General features: G+C 42.8%; 1 long non-coding RNA gene across 1 annotated transcript; it reads right to left on the reverse strand.

The window, feature by feature from the left end:
* Positions 1–10,073: 10,073 nt before the first annotated feature.
* Positions 10,074–16,087, reverse strand: LOC139074552 (uncharacterized). Its single transcript, XR_011524270.1, has 3 exons — positions 15,953–16,087; positions 13,615–13,857; positions 10,074–12,584 (listed from the first exon to the last, which is right to left on the reverse strand). It is a non-coding gene; the product is annotated as an uncharacterized lncRNA (long non-coding RNA).
* Between the last annotated feature and the right edge of the window lie 1,099 nt (positions 16,088–17,186).

Genomic DNA, 17,186 nt, shown 5'->3' on the forward strand with positions numbered 1-17,186 from the left:
ATAATCACCCTCATTAGAATGTAAGCCTCTTGAAGGCAGTGATTGTGTTTGTTTACATACACTTGTGCCGCTAGCATATTTCTGGCTCTTAGAAGGTGTCTGAAATTTACCTGTCCAATGAATGAAGTCACAGGATGACCTGGATGGAGTTGGGAGGATCAGGAAGAATTTCTCAGCCAGTTTTTATACTCCACTTTGATCTTCCCAGCTTCTTTTGTCTCCTGTTCCAGCTCTGCGTGGTGGTGGTGATTTCATGCAAGTACGACCTGATAGCCTATCGCTCACCATCTGTATCTCACATCTCTGCCTTCCTGCTCTGGAGCTGCCCTGTTAATGATACCAGGAGGCCTTCTCAGTGCTCACGCTCACACACGCACAGCCTAGAAATGCCGGAGAGTTGACATCCCATGGGTGAACCTTTGAGCATTGAGAGATAGGAGCCAGAGACAGTATCTCCTCTTTGCTTGCTTCTGAAGGATGGTCCCAAGTCTGTTTGATTTCCTGGGGATGTGGTCCTGCAGATCAAGCAGCCAGTTGCATTTGGAGATGCCCGGCACATCCTCACATTTGCCTTTCCTCCTTCCATGCTCCCCTCCCTTCCTGGTCCTCCCTCCTGCTATTAAAATAACAGACGAGCAACCCTTTGCCTGGGCTTCACTTTCTGGAGAACCCAGGCTAACACAGAAGCTTCTTTAAGGATGTAATATTTGAGCTGAGACTTGTCGAATGAGTAAGAATTAGGCAAAAAGAAAAAAAGCTGGAGGGAAGTGGGGGCATCGGTTTCTAGGTGGGCAAAACATGCACCCTAAGGCAGTGAAGAGGCCAGAGCCTCTGGGAAGCTGACAGGCCACCATGCCATTGTCTGGAGGTGAGGGAAGGGTGAATGGGGCAAGGGAGAGATGGAGAGGCAGTGAGAGGTCAGCTCATGCAGGGCCTTGTAGGTTCGGGTTTTGTTCTCATGCAATGAGAACAATTGGAAGGTTGAAGCAGGAATGTGTCATAATCCCATTATGACTTATTTGAAAAGATCTCTTAGATATCTTAGGGTGCTATGTGGAAAATAAGCCATTTTGAGCATTGGGGAAGGGGCAAGATTTGTGAGGTGAGGACCAGCTAGGAATTTCTACAGCAGTCTAGAAAAGAAATGGTCACTGCTTGGACCAGGCTAGCAGAAATGGAAATGGAGAAAAGTGGGTGCATCTGAAACTTTTTTTTTTTTTGAGGAAGATTAGCCCTGAGCTAACATCTATGTCCATCTTCCTCTATTTTATATGTGGGATGCCTGCCACAGTATGGCTTGATGAGTGCTGCCATGTCCACACCCAGGATCTGAACTGGTGAACCCTGGGCCGTTGAAGTGGAGCGCGTGAACCTAACCACTAGCCTCCGAGCTGGCCCCTGAAACATGTTTTTGAAATACAATCCTTATGACTTATAGGTGGATTGAATGGGAGAGAAAGAGGAAAATATGGCTCCCAGGTTTCTGGTTGGAATGCTGGGCAAGAATGAAGGCGTACGGATTAGAGGAGAAGATTAAGAGTTTAGGTTTGGATATGTTAGTTTTGAGATATCTTTAATCCACACCTAAGTGGAGATGTCAAGTAGACAGTTGGGAATATGAGACAAAGTACTCAAAAGAGAAGTCCCGGGTAAAGTCACACATTTGGGAGCAGGACCAGCTACATAATTTGTGAGACCCCGTGCAAAATGAAAATGCAGGGCTCCTTGTTAAAAAATGATTAAGAATTTCAGGATGGTGAGAGCAGAGAATTAAACCAAGCAGAGACCTCTAACGTGGGGCCCTGTGTGACTTCACAGATCACATGCCCGGATGTTCATAAGTGGTACCGAAAGCCAAGGAAATGGATGCGAGTTCTTAGAGAGAGAGTTAAAGGAGGACAGCGGAGGACCCAGGCATGGACTTTGAAATTTTGTGTCTATGCTGACCTTCTCTCTCCCCTGAACTGCAGATCCTGTGTCACTGCAGATTCAACATCTCTGATTGGATCTCTGATAGATATCTCGAAGCAAATGTCCAAACCCAACCTTGATGTTCATGCTCAAACTTGCTTATCCCGGTCTTCTCCAACTCTTTAAATGACAACTCCATCCTTCTACTTGCTCAGGCCCAAAACTTTGGACCTTCCGGTCACTGCTCCTTTTCTCACATCCCATATACAATCTGTCAAGAAATCCTTCCTTCAGGATATAGCCACAATGTTCTACTTTTGATCCTGTCTATCACTGCCTCACTGGTCCAAGGCACCTTCTTGTCTCACCTAGATTGTCGCAGTAGCCTCCTACTTCCACCTTTCCCTCCTATGGTCTATTCTCAACACAGCAGCTGGAGTGTCCTCTGAAAGTAGTGGGCAGATCATGTCACCCCTCTGCCCCAAACACTCTGCTTCCCATCTCACTCAGACTAAAACTGTCAGGCTCTTTTTTTTTTTTTTTTTAAAGATTGGCATCTGAGCTAACATCTGTTGCCAATCTTCTTTTTCTTTTTTTCTTCTTCTCCCCAAAACCCCCCAGTACATGGCTGCATATGCTAGTTGTAGGTCCTTCTGGTTGTGCTAGGTGGGACACGCCTCAGTATGACCTGATGAGTGGTGCCATGTCTGCACCCAGGATCCGAACCAGTGAAACCCCAGGCCACTGAAGCAGAGCACAAGCACACAAACTTAACCACTCGGCCACCGGCTGGCCCCTGTTAGGCTCCTTATGACCTGCATCCTCTACCCCGTTGCCTCTTGGAGTCCACGCTCTCCTCCATCTCATTCTGCTCCAGTCACTCTGATCTCTTTGCTATTCTTCAAACACGTTCACCTCTATTCTGCTTCAGGGCCTTTGCACTTGTGATCTGCTTAGAAAGCTCTTTCATATAACATCATTGCTCGCTTCCCCACTACCCTCAGTTCATGGCTCAAGTATAACCTTACCAGAGCATCCTATAAAAAGTAGCAACCCCTTATCCTTGGCTCTTCCACTCTCCCTTAGCCTGCTTTGTTTTTTTTTTCTGTAGCTCTTATGACCATCTAACATACTACATATTTACTTGTTTATTTGTTCCTAGATCATCTCCCATCCAGTAAGAATATCTGCTCCGTAAGGAGAAACTTTGTATCTTTTGCTCACTGCTATTTCACCAACAGTAGACACTCAAATATTTGCTGGAGGAAGAAAGGAAGGGCTCCTGTAGTACTCATTCAGATAGAGGAGGAATTGATTAGGAGACTGAGAAGTGGCCAGAGAGGAAGGAAAAGAGAGACCAGGAGCATGAAGTATGATAGAAGCTTAGAGAGAAAGCATTTTCTTTCCTCGTGGTAAAAACATATAACATAAAATTGACCATTTGAACCATTTTTAAGTGTATAGTTCTGTGGTAGTAAGTATTATTCTTACTGTTCTGATGCCATCACCACCATCACCTCCAGAACTTTTTTCATCAGAACTGAGACCCTGTACTCATTAAACAGTAACTCCCTATTCCTCTTCTTCCCTCAGCCCCCGCAACCACCACTCTACTTTCTGTCTCTATGACTTCGACTACTCTAGGTACCTCATATAAGTGAAATCACACAGTATTTATCTTTTTGTGACTGGTGTATTTCACTTAGCATATTGACTTTGAGTTTCATCCAGGTTGTAGCATTTATTAGAATTTCCTTCCTTTTTTAAGCTGAATAATATTCCATTGTATGTGTATACCACATTTTGTTTATCCATTCATCTGTCAATGGACGCTTTGGGTTGCCTCCAGTTTTTGGTTATTGTGAACAATGCTGCCATGAACATGAGCGTGCAAATATCTCTTTGAGACCCTGCTTTCAATTCTTTTGGACATTTACCCAGAAATGGAATTACTGGATCATACGGTAATTCTATGTTTAATTTTTTGAGAAGCCACCATACAGTTTTCCACAGCAGCTGCACCATTTTACATTCCCGTCAGCAATGCACAAGGGTTCCACTTTCTCCACATCCTTACCCATACTTGCTATTTTCTGTTTTTTAAAAAAATTTTGTTTGTAATAGCCAACCTAATCGGTATGAAGTGGTATCTCATTGTGCTTAGAGGAAAGCATTTTAGACTTGAGGGAGGGGTCAACTGTGCCAAGCGCTCTTCAAGATCTAGTAAAATCAAGACTGAGAGTGTCCATTGTGTTTGGCAATGTGGAGGGCGTGGCGACTCCGTCAGAACAGTGAACAGTCACCAGATCAGAACCGGCAAAAGAGCAAATGGGTGGTGAAGAAGAAAGATGACTTAAGAAGCTTGTCTGTGCTGAAAACAGGGAAATAGTATTTATTGAATGCTGTGCTCTGACATCGTGTGAGATGCCAGGGTTGGGGCAGAAGAACCAATAGATATAGTTCCTGTCCAGCTCATAGTCCAGCAGAGGAGAGAGACCGTCACCAAATGATTATTCAACTCCAATTTGATCATTGCTAAAAAAGAGGAGTGGAGGGTGCTGTGTGTAAATTACAGCAACATGGCACCTGAAGAGGGGAAGGGAGGAGGCGATCAGAGAAGGTGTCGCAGAGAAAGTGACATTCAAATGGGTTATAATTTGGTGTCCACTGTGGGTCCACCTTTAAGGAGAGAATGCCGTGGTCCTGCTGACATGGGCTTTTGGGTCCCCATGGCAATTCCTTCTCATTGCGTCTTACCTCCATCACTTGGCTTCTAGAACCAGAATATGCAAATAGGAGTCAGTTACGTATGCTCAAATTACGCTGGTTACATGCTCACGTAGGAACAGCCTCTGCCACTAAAGTATTTTCCAATAACTTTTGTGAGCCCTCAGAGAAGTATGTTTCACATGGTCTCAAACCAGCCCGTCAGTCTGTGTCTTCCTCCTCTTTGGCTCTGTCTTCCATTGATCCCCTTCCATGAGGCCGGTTGATGAAGACTCACTTTGGCCAACGTTGAAGGGTCTCAATGTGAAGACACCCAAGCATGTGCCAACATCTTCTCCCCAGGCTTCTAAAACCACCTGTCTCCCAAATGAGGAGCAGGGCTGTGTCTGGGTGGAGGTGTGGAGGTGTAGTATTCTCTACCCATCCTCTAATGCAGCAATTCGTGTGCTCACAGAGTCTCCCATTCAAGTTTTCTGTCAACTTTCTGTCCCGTTCAGTTCCAGTTCAAGGGCCAGATGGAGAATAGACATGGGATCTTGGGTGGATTACTTAACCTCTTTGTGCCTCAATTTCCTCATCTGTAATATGAGGATAATAAAAACACCTATTTCAGATTAAGTGAAAACATTCATGTAAAGTGCTTAGCACAGTGACTGCACATAGTAGGTGCTTCATAAATGTTAGCTTTTATTATTACTTTTTTTTTTAATGAGTAGTTTTGGGGTTTTTTTGCAGGGAGAGATTCACCCTTAGCTAACATCTGTTGCCAATCTTCCTCTCTCTCTCTCTCTCTTTTTTTTCCTCCCCAAAGCCCCAGAGCATGGTTGTGTATCTAAGTTGTGAGTCCTTCTAGTTCTTCTATGTGAGCCGCTGCCACAGCATGGCAACTGACTGATGGGTGGTGTGGTTCTGCCACCAGGAAATGAACCCGGGGTGGCCAAGTGATGAGAGCACCGAACTTTAACCACTGGGCCATCAGAGCTGGCTCTTATGAATTTTAAAAGTTTGCTTAATTATTTACAATAGCCAAGACATGGAAGCAACCTAAGTGCCCATCAACAGATGAATGGATAAAGAAGATGTGGTACATATATACAATGGAACACTACTCAGCTGCAAAACAGAACAAAATCATTCCATTTGCAATAACATGGATGGACCTTGAGGGAATTATGTTAAGTGAAATAAGCCAGCTAGAGAAGGATAATCTGTGTATGACTCCACTCATATGAGGAATTTAAAACTATGGACCAAGAACAGTTTAGTGGATACCAGGGGAAAGGTGGGGTGGGGGGTGGGCACAAAGGGTGAAGTGGTGCACCTACAACACGACTGACAAACATTAACGTACAACTGAAATTTCATCAGATTGTAACCTATCATTAACTCAATAAAAAATAAATAAATAAATAAAAGTTTGCTTACATGTAGATTACATCTGGGTTCTGAAGGGCTAGGCTGAGGACAGACGTGGCCACAAGTATATTCACCAGAATCATGAGGCTTCTTGGGAACCAGCTTGCTGGTTCCAACCTCTCCATTACTTTTCCACTTAAAATCCCAAGCTGTGATGCCAATCCTGCTTTTCATATTCCCACTGGAAAAGAACATGTTTTTAAGCACGGTGGTACCTACATGCCAAAGATTTCTAAATGTCTCAAGAGCTTGGGGAGATCTTGTTTCTTAGCATCACTCCCTTGCTTGACTCAGTGGGCCTCCCGTTCTCTTCCTCAGCCAGGCCATGTGATGCAGAGTGACAGAAAACTCCCAGGGAAATCCTGCCAAAATGCAAAACCAAAGAAAAAGGATACAGCAACAATTTTGGACCAGGCTGGCATAAACCACGAGCCCAGTCTGCCATATTTACTTTTTCTTAATCTAAAATAACAGAGATAACATACACAATGGACTTTCTAACTTGCCACTTTTCCCTTATCTTTTTTCCCTTTGTGAGCCTAAGACATCATGTTCTTTCATACAAACTCTCAAAAAAAAAAAAAAAACACCCTTTGGCTATTCCATCCTCTGCTGCCCATGGAGAAGAACAGACTCTATCTGATATTTCAGCTGGAAGGCACGGGGGCAGATTCTTTCCAATGGGGTGGCGACTTCCTCCCTACTTTCAGAACACACCCCTTCCCAAAAATACGCCCTCCCGGCAGGCAGCACAAAGGGAGCAGACCCAGCTCTCGGCGTCAGTAAATGCCCACATCCCTTCCTTTTCCTTTTACGCCCAGTGGCCTGGGAATGGCACAAGAGCTTAGGGAATCTGTAATACCGATCTATGTGTGGCCCTCTCAGGCCTGGAAGTGGCCTTTCTCTCATCTCTTGCCCTCCTGGTCCATCCTCAAAACCAACTGTCAGAAGAGATTGTCCTAAAACCCAAATCTGATCATGATTTTTTGTTCCATCTAATTAAGAACTTGCCGTGGCCTTTTGGCCCAGAGCAAAGAGTCTATGCATGGTTGGCTATAAAAGAATCATTGTATTAAGATATAGTCTCTAGAGTTTGGGATAGAACCTGGGAATCTGTATATGGCAGTCTGAGTTCTTTAGGTTGTAAATGACAGAACTCGTCTCTAACTAACTTAGGTCAAAAAAGGAATCCATTGGGCCTGGCCCCATGGCCTAGTGATTAAGTTCAGCACACTCTGCTGTAATGGCCTGGGTTTGGTTCCTAGGTGCAGAACTACACCACTCCTTTGTGGCCATGCTGTGGTGGCAACCCATATACAAAATAGAGGAAGATAGGCACAGATGTTAGCTCAGGACAAATCTTCCTCAGCAAAAAAAAATTTTTTTTTAAATGTTAAGAAAGGAATCCATTATTTCCTCTGACTAGGAAGTTCAGGGGGTAGAACTATCTCAATTATATCTGTAGGATTTTAATTGATGGAGGTGATTGAGTGACAACATGGAGAAGCCAATACCATTGCAAAAGGAATTTATTACTTACATTCCCTGAGAGAAGGGGGTATGCCATGCAGGGCTACATGGGGAGGCACCAGGTTTTCCAGAAGGCAGAAAAGAGTGAGAGGAAAGACATAGACCACAGCCTTTATTGGGGTTTCTGCAGGAAAGTCAAGGCAGGGCAGTGTAAACAGCTGAGAACTGGCTAGTTTGAATAATTCTGGTGGGCTTTGGGGCATAGTGGCTGTTCCTAGTTATCTGATACCTGGCCCTGGGTTGACTTAGGGAGAGGAAATATTGGCTTGGTGTGTGAGAGCTAGATAAAGGAAGTGACTTCAGAGTATGGGCTCTGGATCTTAGGGGAGATGTAAACCACGTTAACCACTAGTTTATTAGACGCTGTGGCTAATAGATGCCAATTAGACAGATACAGAATCTTGGAAAACACAGAAGAAGGCTAGGCTTCAGTAGGAATGCATCTAGAGCTGTGCTGTCAATAAAGCAGCCACCAGCCACATGTGGCTACTGAACACTTTAAATGTGGCTGGTGCAGATTGAAATATGATGTAAGTGTGAAACACAGGCTGACATAGTATAAAAAGAGAAAACTACCTCATTAACGATCTCTTACATTGATTGTTGAAATAATATTTTGGAAATATTGGATCAAGTAAAATGCAGCGTGAAGTTAATTTCATCTGTTTCCTTTTACTTTTCTTAACATGAACACTAGCAACTTGAAATTGCACATGCAGCTTGCATTTGTGGCTCAAATTGTGTTTCTGCTGGGCTACACCGGTCAGGATCAAATGATGTTCTCTCTCTCCTTTCTCTCTCTCTCTAATTTGACTCTGCTCCCTTTTGACATGTTTGGAGTTTATTCTCTCCTACTATAAACTGTCTTTCTCTGTGAGTCCAGGAAAGATGGCTGCTGGTGGCTCCAGGCTTACAGAAGTCCAGCCTCCAGATGCCATCGAAAAGGAAAATTCTTTCTTCCATTGTGCATGTATCAGTCTCAGGGAAAGACATTCATTGGTCCTGCGGACGTCACATTCCTGTCCCTTTGGGCAAATCGCTATTGTCAGGAAAATGGGTTCCTGCGGTTATTCATGAATCGCCTGCCCATCTGACTAGGGGTGGAGTATCCACAGGGCATGGGAGAAGGGCAGTGCCTCATAGGATGACAAAAACTCATGGTTACTAATTGTATTTTTATTATGCTTCCCAGATGATGCTGATGCACAGTGAGGTTTGTAACGTACCAGACTATGGAGGGAAAATCCAAAGGTAGTAGCGTGGTATTGGTGTGGCAGATTAGGCCTTCTAGAGTCTGGTCTCATCCTAACTTTTTAATCTCATGTTTCATCCCTTCTTCCCTTCCCCTGCTACATGTCAACACTATATTATTTGTCCATTTAAAATTTCCTGCAGCTCCCTGAATACTCCATGCTGAAAAAAAATTACATAAAATTTCAAACATACACAAAAGTAGAGAGAATAGTATAATGACCCCTCCATATACCATCACCCAGCTTCAATAATTATCAACGAATGACCAATCTTGTTCCTTCCATCCCTCCACTACTCTTCCCAATGGATTAGTTTGAAGCAAATCTCAAGCATTGTATTATTTCATCTGTAAATATTTTAATAAGTATATCTATGAATTAAGGAATCTTTAAAAATAGATAATCACCATACCATTATGATTCTAAAAAAACAATAGTTCCTTATTATCACCAAATATCCAGTAGGTATTCAAATTTCGGTGATTGTTAGAGCTGGTTTTCTCTAATTGGTATCCAGACAAGGTTGGCTGGTAAGTCTCTTAGATTTCTTTTAACCCATGGGCTCCCCTACCCTCTTTTTTTAATCTTGCAATTTATTTACTGAAGAAATTGGATATTTTGCCTTGTAGAGCTACTCACATTTAAATTTTTTTTTTTAAGATTTTATTTTTGCTTTTCTCCCCAAAGCCCCCCGGTACATAGTTGTGCATTTTTAGTCTTGGGTCCTTCTAGTTGTGGCACATGGGATGCTGCCTCAGCATGGCTTGATGAGCAGTGCCATGTCCATGCTCAGGATTCGAACCGGCGAAACCCTGGGCCACCGAAGCAGAGCACGTGAACTTACCCCCTCGGCCACGGGGCCAGCCCCTCACATTTAAATTTTGATGGTGGCAACCTTATGGAGTTGTCTAGCAAGTTTGTCTGTCCTCTGTATTTCCTGTAGACTGATAGATTTAAAGGAGTGCTGGCCTGGGGTTAAGTTTGTGCACTCTGCTTCAGTGGCCCAGGGTTCATGGGCTCGGATCCTGGGCACGGACCTACCCATTGCTCATCAAGCCACGCTGTGGCAGCATCCCACATACAAAATACAAGAAGATTGGCACAGATGTTGGCTCAGGGACAATGTTCCTCATCAAAAAGAAGCAATGCTGGCCAATAAAAATATAATGTAAACTACAAAGGTAATTTACAATTTTCTAATAACTACATTTAAAACGTAAAAAGCAAAAGATGAAATAAATTTTAATAACATTTTATTTAACCCATATAAGCAAAATATAGAAAATAACATGAAACATATATAAACGATCATTAATGAAATATCTTACATTCTTTTTCACACTAAGTTCTAGAAATCCAGCATGTATTTTATGGTTACTGTGTAACCGAATGCTGACTAGCAACACTTTAAGTGTTTAACAGCCACTTGTGGCTACTGGTTTCTCTTTTGGACAGCACAGGTGTAGAGGCTTCATCTAAGTCAGCTCAACGTTGGCAGGAATACTTTGTAGGTGTCCTTCCATCAAAAGCCCTTGGCGATACCACTTCACACCACTAGGATGGCCAGACAAACAAACAAAGACTGGAAAATAACAAGTGTTAACAAGAATGTGGGGAAACTGGGACCCTTATACATTGCTGGTGAGAATGTAGAATGTTGCAGCTTCTGTGAAAAACAGTTTGACAGTTCCTCAATAAGTTAAACACAGAAATATCATATCATATGATCTCGCAATTCTACTCCTAAGTATAGACCTAAAAGAATTGAAAACAGGTGTTCAAACAAAAACTTGAACACGAATGTTCATAGCAGCATTATTCACAATGACCAAAAGGTAGAAACAACCCAAATGTCTATCAAATGATAAAATGGAGTAAACAAAATGTGGCATATCCATACAATGGAATATTATTCAGCCATAAAAAAGAATAAAGTATGGACATATAGTACAACATGGTTGAATCTTGAAAACATGCTAAGTTAAAGATGCAAGACATAAAAGGCCACATATTGTGTGGTGATCTCATTTATATGAAATGTCCAGAATAGCTAATCCATCAAGACAGAAAGCAGGTTGGCAGTTGCCATGGGCGGGAGGAAGGGGGGAAGAGGCGTGGACTGCTTAATGGGAATGGGGTTTCCTTTTAGGATGATGAAAATGTTCTAGAACCAGACAGCGGTTATGGTGGCACTACATTGTGAATGCACTAAATGCTGTTAAATTGTACACTTTAAAATGGTTAATGGTTCGGCTGGTTCGGATCCGGGTGCAGACGTGGCACCACTTGGCACTCCATGCTGCGGTAGGCGTCCCACATATAAAGTAGAGGAAGGTGGGCATGGATTTTAGCTCAGGGCCAGCCTTCCTCAGCAAAAAGAGGAGGACTGGCAGTAGTTAGCTCAGGGCTAGTCTTCCTCAAAAAAAACCAAAACCAAAACCAAAACACCTTAATGGGGCTGGCCCGGTGGCTCAGCGGTTAAGTGCGCATGTTCCACTTCTCGGTGGCCTGGGGTTCGCCAGTTCAGATCCTGGGTGCGGACATGGCACCACTTGGCACACCATGCTGTGGTAGGCGTCCCACGTATAAAGTGGAGGAAGATGGGCACGGATGTTAGCTCAGGGCCAGTCCTCCTCAGAAAAAAAAGAGGAGGATTGGCAGCAGTTAGCTCAGGGCTAATCTTCCCCCAAAATAAATAAATAAATAATAAATAAAATGGTTAAAAAGGTGAATTTTATGTTACATGATTTTACCATAATTTTAAAAAAAGCCCTTGGTGTCCGGTTGTCTCTCTTCCAGCAGCCATTCATGATCATTGCCTAGATCTGTTATTACATCAGGGGTTTGGGGTTACAGAATGGGGATATTCTAAATCCATAATTCCTCCCTCACTTATAGCTGGAATGCTTCTATCTGGAGAAGATTCCTCTTAGCAACCACTTGGTTTTCCTGAGGTACAATTTGTACACTCTTATCCCCTTGCTTCTGCGTGTGCCAGCCCATCGGCCTGGAATACCTTTCCTTCTCCTCTCTGCCTGGCTATTCCTCATTTACCCTGATCCTTCAGGATCTGGCTGAACTGTTACCACTGTGAAGCTCCACCATCTCTGTCATAGCACTTATTGCCCTTTATTGCGATTTTTGGTTTTCCTCTGTCTCCTGCACTGACGCTCAGCTCATCAAGGGCACGTTCTGACTCCTATTCTTTGATTCATCCCTAACAGAAGGCTGGGTGCTCAATAAACATTGGTGAAATGAAGGTGAGCTTGTTTATTGCAAGCAATGGGCAAAGGATAAGTGTTACTTACCTACTTCATACAAGTGTATTGGCTTTGTATTGCTGTGTAACTGGTTTCCACAATTCCAGAAGCTTAAAAGAACACATTTGTTATCTCACAATCCTACATGTCCTGAGTCTGGCATGGCTTAACTGGGTCCTCTGTTCAGGATCTCGTCAGGCTGTAATCTAGGTGGCAGCTGGGCTGCATTCTAATCTGAAGGCTCAATTAGGAAAGACAATTTCCAGCATCATTCAGGTTGTTGGCAGAGTTCGCTTCCTTGTAGTTGTGTGGCTGAGGTCTCTGTTTTCCTGCTGGCTGGCCAGGGGCTACTTTTAGCTGCTCGAGGCTGCCCACAATTCCTTGCAATGTGGCCCTCTCCATAAGCCCTCTCACAACATGGCAGGTTACTTCTTTCAAGCCAGCAATGGAGAATGAATCTCTCTAGTGTGTGCCAGCAGGACAGAACCTAATGTAGATAATTGTAGCTTGAATTGCATTTACCACATTCTACTGTTACAGGTAAGTCAAAGGTCCCACCCACACCCACACAGCATGTGAACATAGGGGCCACCCTGGGGCCTGTCCTCCATTAGCTACAACTTCTTGAGAGTCTCCTCTGTAGCAGACACTATGCTGGACACTTTTCGTTAATTGTTTCATTCAATCCTCAAACTACCCTATGAGATAAATACGAAGAGGGCTATTATACAGATTTGGAAAATTGAAGCTCAGAGAAATTGGTGTTTGACTCATTCAAGGTCCCATAACCAATAAATGACAAATCTGGGGTTCAAACCTAAGTCTGATCTTAAATTCTACCCATCAAACTTCACCTTTTAAATAGTTTGTCCCAGAAAACTCTTAAAAAATTGTCCCCCTCTTTCTCTTTCTCAAGGGTGACAACAGAAATAGAAAACACACATTCTTTGCTTCCTAGATTCATATTTTCAAGCATAGTCAGAATGAATTCTTCCTGCTAAGAGGAAATGTTCAGGCAGGAGCTGGTCCTTCTAGAAAACGTCATGTTACAGAATTAGGCAGTACGCCAAAGTAGGGAATGAGACCTGACCTGGATTTTCTCAATGCCATGAGAAAATAATTAATAATACCTCATAGTTATATAGTGAGCTCTCAATGGCTGTCTCATTTTATTCTCAATGCCCCTGTGAGTCAGCCAGGGCAAGAATTTAATACATTTAGTGTAGAGATTATTCTGTATGTACAATTTTGGCTTAAAAATGTAATTATGTTACTGCAGGAACATTTTCCCATATTCTGATAGCTTCTCCCTAACTATGATTTTAAATGGCTGCTTAATATTCAGTTCATGGATATAGCCTAGCTTACTAAAATGCTTCCCTAATTTTGGCTACTTAGGTTTCTTCTTATTTTTCACTATTATAAAAAGTATTGTGATGAACATCTTTGATGGTCAAAAGTATCCCCCCATGTGTATACACACACACACACACACACACACACACACACACACATACTTAGGTTAGTGTCCCAGAAAAGGGATGGCAGACGGTCTCAAGGCTCTTGGTGCATATAGAGATGTGATTAAAACTCCTCATCCTTCAAGTGAGGAAACAGATTTAGGATGGGACTTGCCCAAATTCGCATGGTTCCTAGATGCACTGATGAGACTTCGATCCAGGTCTTAGGCTTTCTAGACTGATGTTCTTTCCTTATGACTGGCTCCTCACAGCTCCATGGACCAGCGGCATTGGTAAACCCTGGAAAAATGTTAGAAATGCAGAATCTCAGGCCCCAGCCAAGACTTTGTGAATCTCAATCTGCCTTTAGATGATCTAGAGATGCCCTTAGGGGCATTAGAGTTTGAAAAGCATCGCTTACAACATGCCTTCCTCTGTAATCCTGTGAAGTGCTTTGTCGTGAGGCAAAACACCCCTGGCATTGGTGTCCCAGTTTCTCTTCAGCTTTGGTACCCCCTCAGCATTTCCTTGTTTAAGGGCTGTGTGCAATGTGCCACCTCATGAAGGGATTCGCTCATGTCATTGTAAAACTTCGGAATCTTTAACTTGCGTTCATATTATCCCTGGATATGGCCAAACCCTCCTGCTCAGAATCATACAAACAGCATTTCGGAATAATTTTTAGCAAAAACGTTATCATAGAGAGAGAGAAAGAGCATTATACCAGGAGTTCTGGTCGAGGTTCCACCATTAAGAAGCTGGGTGACCTTGGAGAGCCATAGAATCATTCTTTATTGAATTTGTTACTGTGATGTGTACATGCTTTGTACATCGCAGGGCACTGGGCACATCTGTGGGAGCCTATATTTAGACATCATCTTCCCTGTGAGAGAAATGAAGCTTTTTAGACCAGATGATCCTTAGGGCAAATATTCAGAGGACCAAATCCTTCTGAGGAAGCCTATTTTGGGTTGGATTCCAACGGTGCTCTCCAGGTATATAATGACAGAGAGATATTAGTCAGATGAGGATGGGTAAGAGGGAGAGCTTGGAGGAATTCATCTTCAAAGTCCCTTTTAAATCTAAAAACTTGTGATCTGATCCCATTCCAACATGAAAAAAGAATCAGAATTCTAGCATCCGCTGGCCATTTTAAAGTAGCTACCTCCGAGAGCAACTATTCTGTTCTTTAAGAATTTGGATTTATTTCAGATCCCATTTGTGGTAGTACTTCTTTTTGTATGTGACTTGATTAATTTTATTTGTCTTAAGCACATTAAGCAATCAGAAACCAGGCTCAGGTCTTCCTACTCAGATGTAATTACTGACCTCACTGATCTCTGGTCCCTTTTTCTTTTTTCTCTCCACACGTTCCCTTTCTTAGAGGAAGGAAGTTAAAAGCTTTATATAGTATCTCTGTTTTGTAACCACATTTCTCAAACTTAGAGTTGAACATCATTATGACTAAATGAGCAGCTCTGATTCAGCCTCTTGGAAAATCAGGTAGTCAAAGGAATTTATATGTCAAATGCAGCAGATTTCAAAAAAGGGGCCCTAATGGCCATTTACCCTGAACATCTCAGTAACATCCTCAGAAAAAGGAAAAAGAGATGTTTGAGACTAAAATACAAAACTTTTGTTTTAACGTATTCATAATCTGTTTTCTTATAATCAGATTATCTTTTTTTCTTAGAGCTCCTTTGATATGGGCAGGGGTGTTAAACTGAGCTTTTTGATACTGAGAGGTCAGTATTTCTAAGATCCCCAGGTTCTAAGGGGGAAGAGAAAAGGAACAGAGTATTTCTGTTACTTTCAAAAGCAGAATATCTGCAAAAGGGTCTATTACTTAATGATCCTTACTTAGGCACTGGGAGGAAATTAACCACTCAGTCATTTCACACATATTCAGTAAAAACCTACTATGTGTCAGACACACTTAGAGATCTCAGATGAAAGACGTGGCTTCTGCCCTCAAGGAACTTGGAGTGGAATTGCGCACTGTGTGCTAGGATAAGAGTATGCACAGGATACTATGGCGATATCAAGGACGGACAATTCTTCCTAAGGGGTTGAAGACAGCTCCTTAGAAGAGATGTTCCTTGGGCTGAGGAGAAGATAGCCAGGGGGACAAGGGAGTGAGGATGCTTCAAGCAGAGGGAACAGCAAATGCAGAAGGAAGAGCAAATGCAAAGGTGTAGAGGCAACCGAGAGCATGGCAAAGAATCAACCATGACCAGAGCGTGGCAGATATGGGGAAGATTGGGGAAGATACAGGAGTAGTGGAAAGACACAAGGTAGTACTTGCTGAAATAAATCAGACAGACTGAGCCAAAGCCTCCATTGTCTAATGATTTCAGAGAGTAGAGTTACTTTACAGGCGCTTTAGAAATGGTACCTGTTAGGAGTGAGTGTTCATTTGGAGAAGGTGCCATATCAAGAAATCCATTGGCATTACCCCAAAGTAGAGCTTATATTTCTCCTTTTGCCTGGGCGTACTCCCAGCCCCCGCCTCCCCCGCCTTGAGTGTAATTGCTTCATCTTTCTTTGGAAGAAAATAGTCTCGGCACAGGCAGCGTTTGATGCAGTGCTCATTTGATCTGGCTGATTCAGGAAACAGATGCATCCTCTTGGTCTCCGTACAAATCGTTGGGGTTTCTTTTTTTTGATTTCACCAAAGCCAGATCTATGTCTCGATCAGCACAGAGGAAAAAAGTAATTACCGAAGTATTAGTGTGATTATTATTTCCTGATATGAACTGCCGCATTCTTTGCTTGTATCTGGTTCTCTCCCTAGGCTGGGGATAGGAAATTTAAAAACAAACTCTTCTTGGACAAAGCCTATATCAATTATTTTTAACCTTGTTTGCATTGGACAGCTCTTCGAGAATTTACTGAAAAAGATAAACCCTCTCCTCAGAAAAATTCTTATTTTCTCCCACCAACAAAGCAGAACACTGTTTCAAGAGGTTCACAAAGCCCTTGAGGAATCTGTAGCCCTTGGTTAAGATCTGTACACCTTTGGTCTACACAGTCAGAAATAAAATGGAAGAAATACCTTGAAAATGGAGCGTAACACTTGTCTGCTAATTCTGGCAGTTCACTGTGGGAAGTCAGAATAAACTGGAATTGCATTGGCCACGTAGTTGCTCAAGGCTCTGCTACACACTGACTCCGTGGGTGGACCTCAGCTTCCCCAATGTCCCCCCTCCATGCCAACCCAAACATGAGTGAAGGTCCCAGAGAGAAGAGGAGGTGGAGCAGGAAATCACTCGAGACTTTTCATTTTCTAAAGTGAAGTCCCCAGCCTTGGAGTTAGAAGAAGACCTGGTTTTCATCTTGGTGCTACCACTTTCTTCTTATGTAATCCTTTCAAGTCATTCTGATTTTTCAATTATCAGTTTCCTCATCTGTAAAATGGGGATAATTTTAGTATCCATCGCTCAGCGCTATTGTGAGGACTTAATGAGATAAGACTCTGAAAGCATTTGCCAGACATCTGGCTCGTAGATGGTGTTTGACAAACATTAACTGAAATTCAATTCTCTCAGGGCACAGTAAGAGCTTTTAGAGAACTTATGTACTGAAAAAATCACGGTGGGACTTCTGGTTTCCTGTCTGGCATGTAAGAG

This window comes from Equus przewalskii, chromosome 11 (genome assembly GCF_037783145.1).
Source record: "Equus przewalskii isolate Varuska chromosome 11, EquPr2, whole genome shotgun sequence".
NCBI classification, from domain to species: domain Eukaryota; kingdom Metazoa; phylum Chordata; class Mammalia; order Perissodactyla; family Equidae; genus Equus; species Equus przewalskii.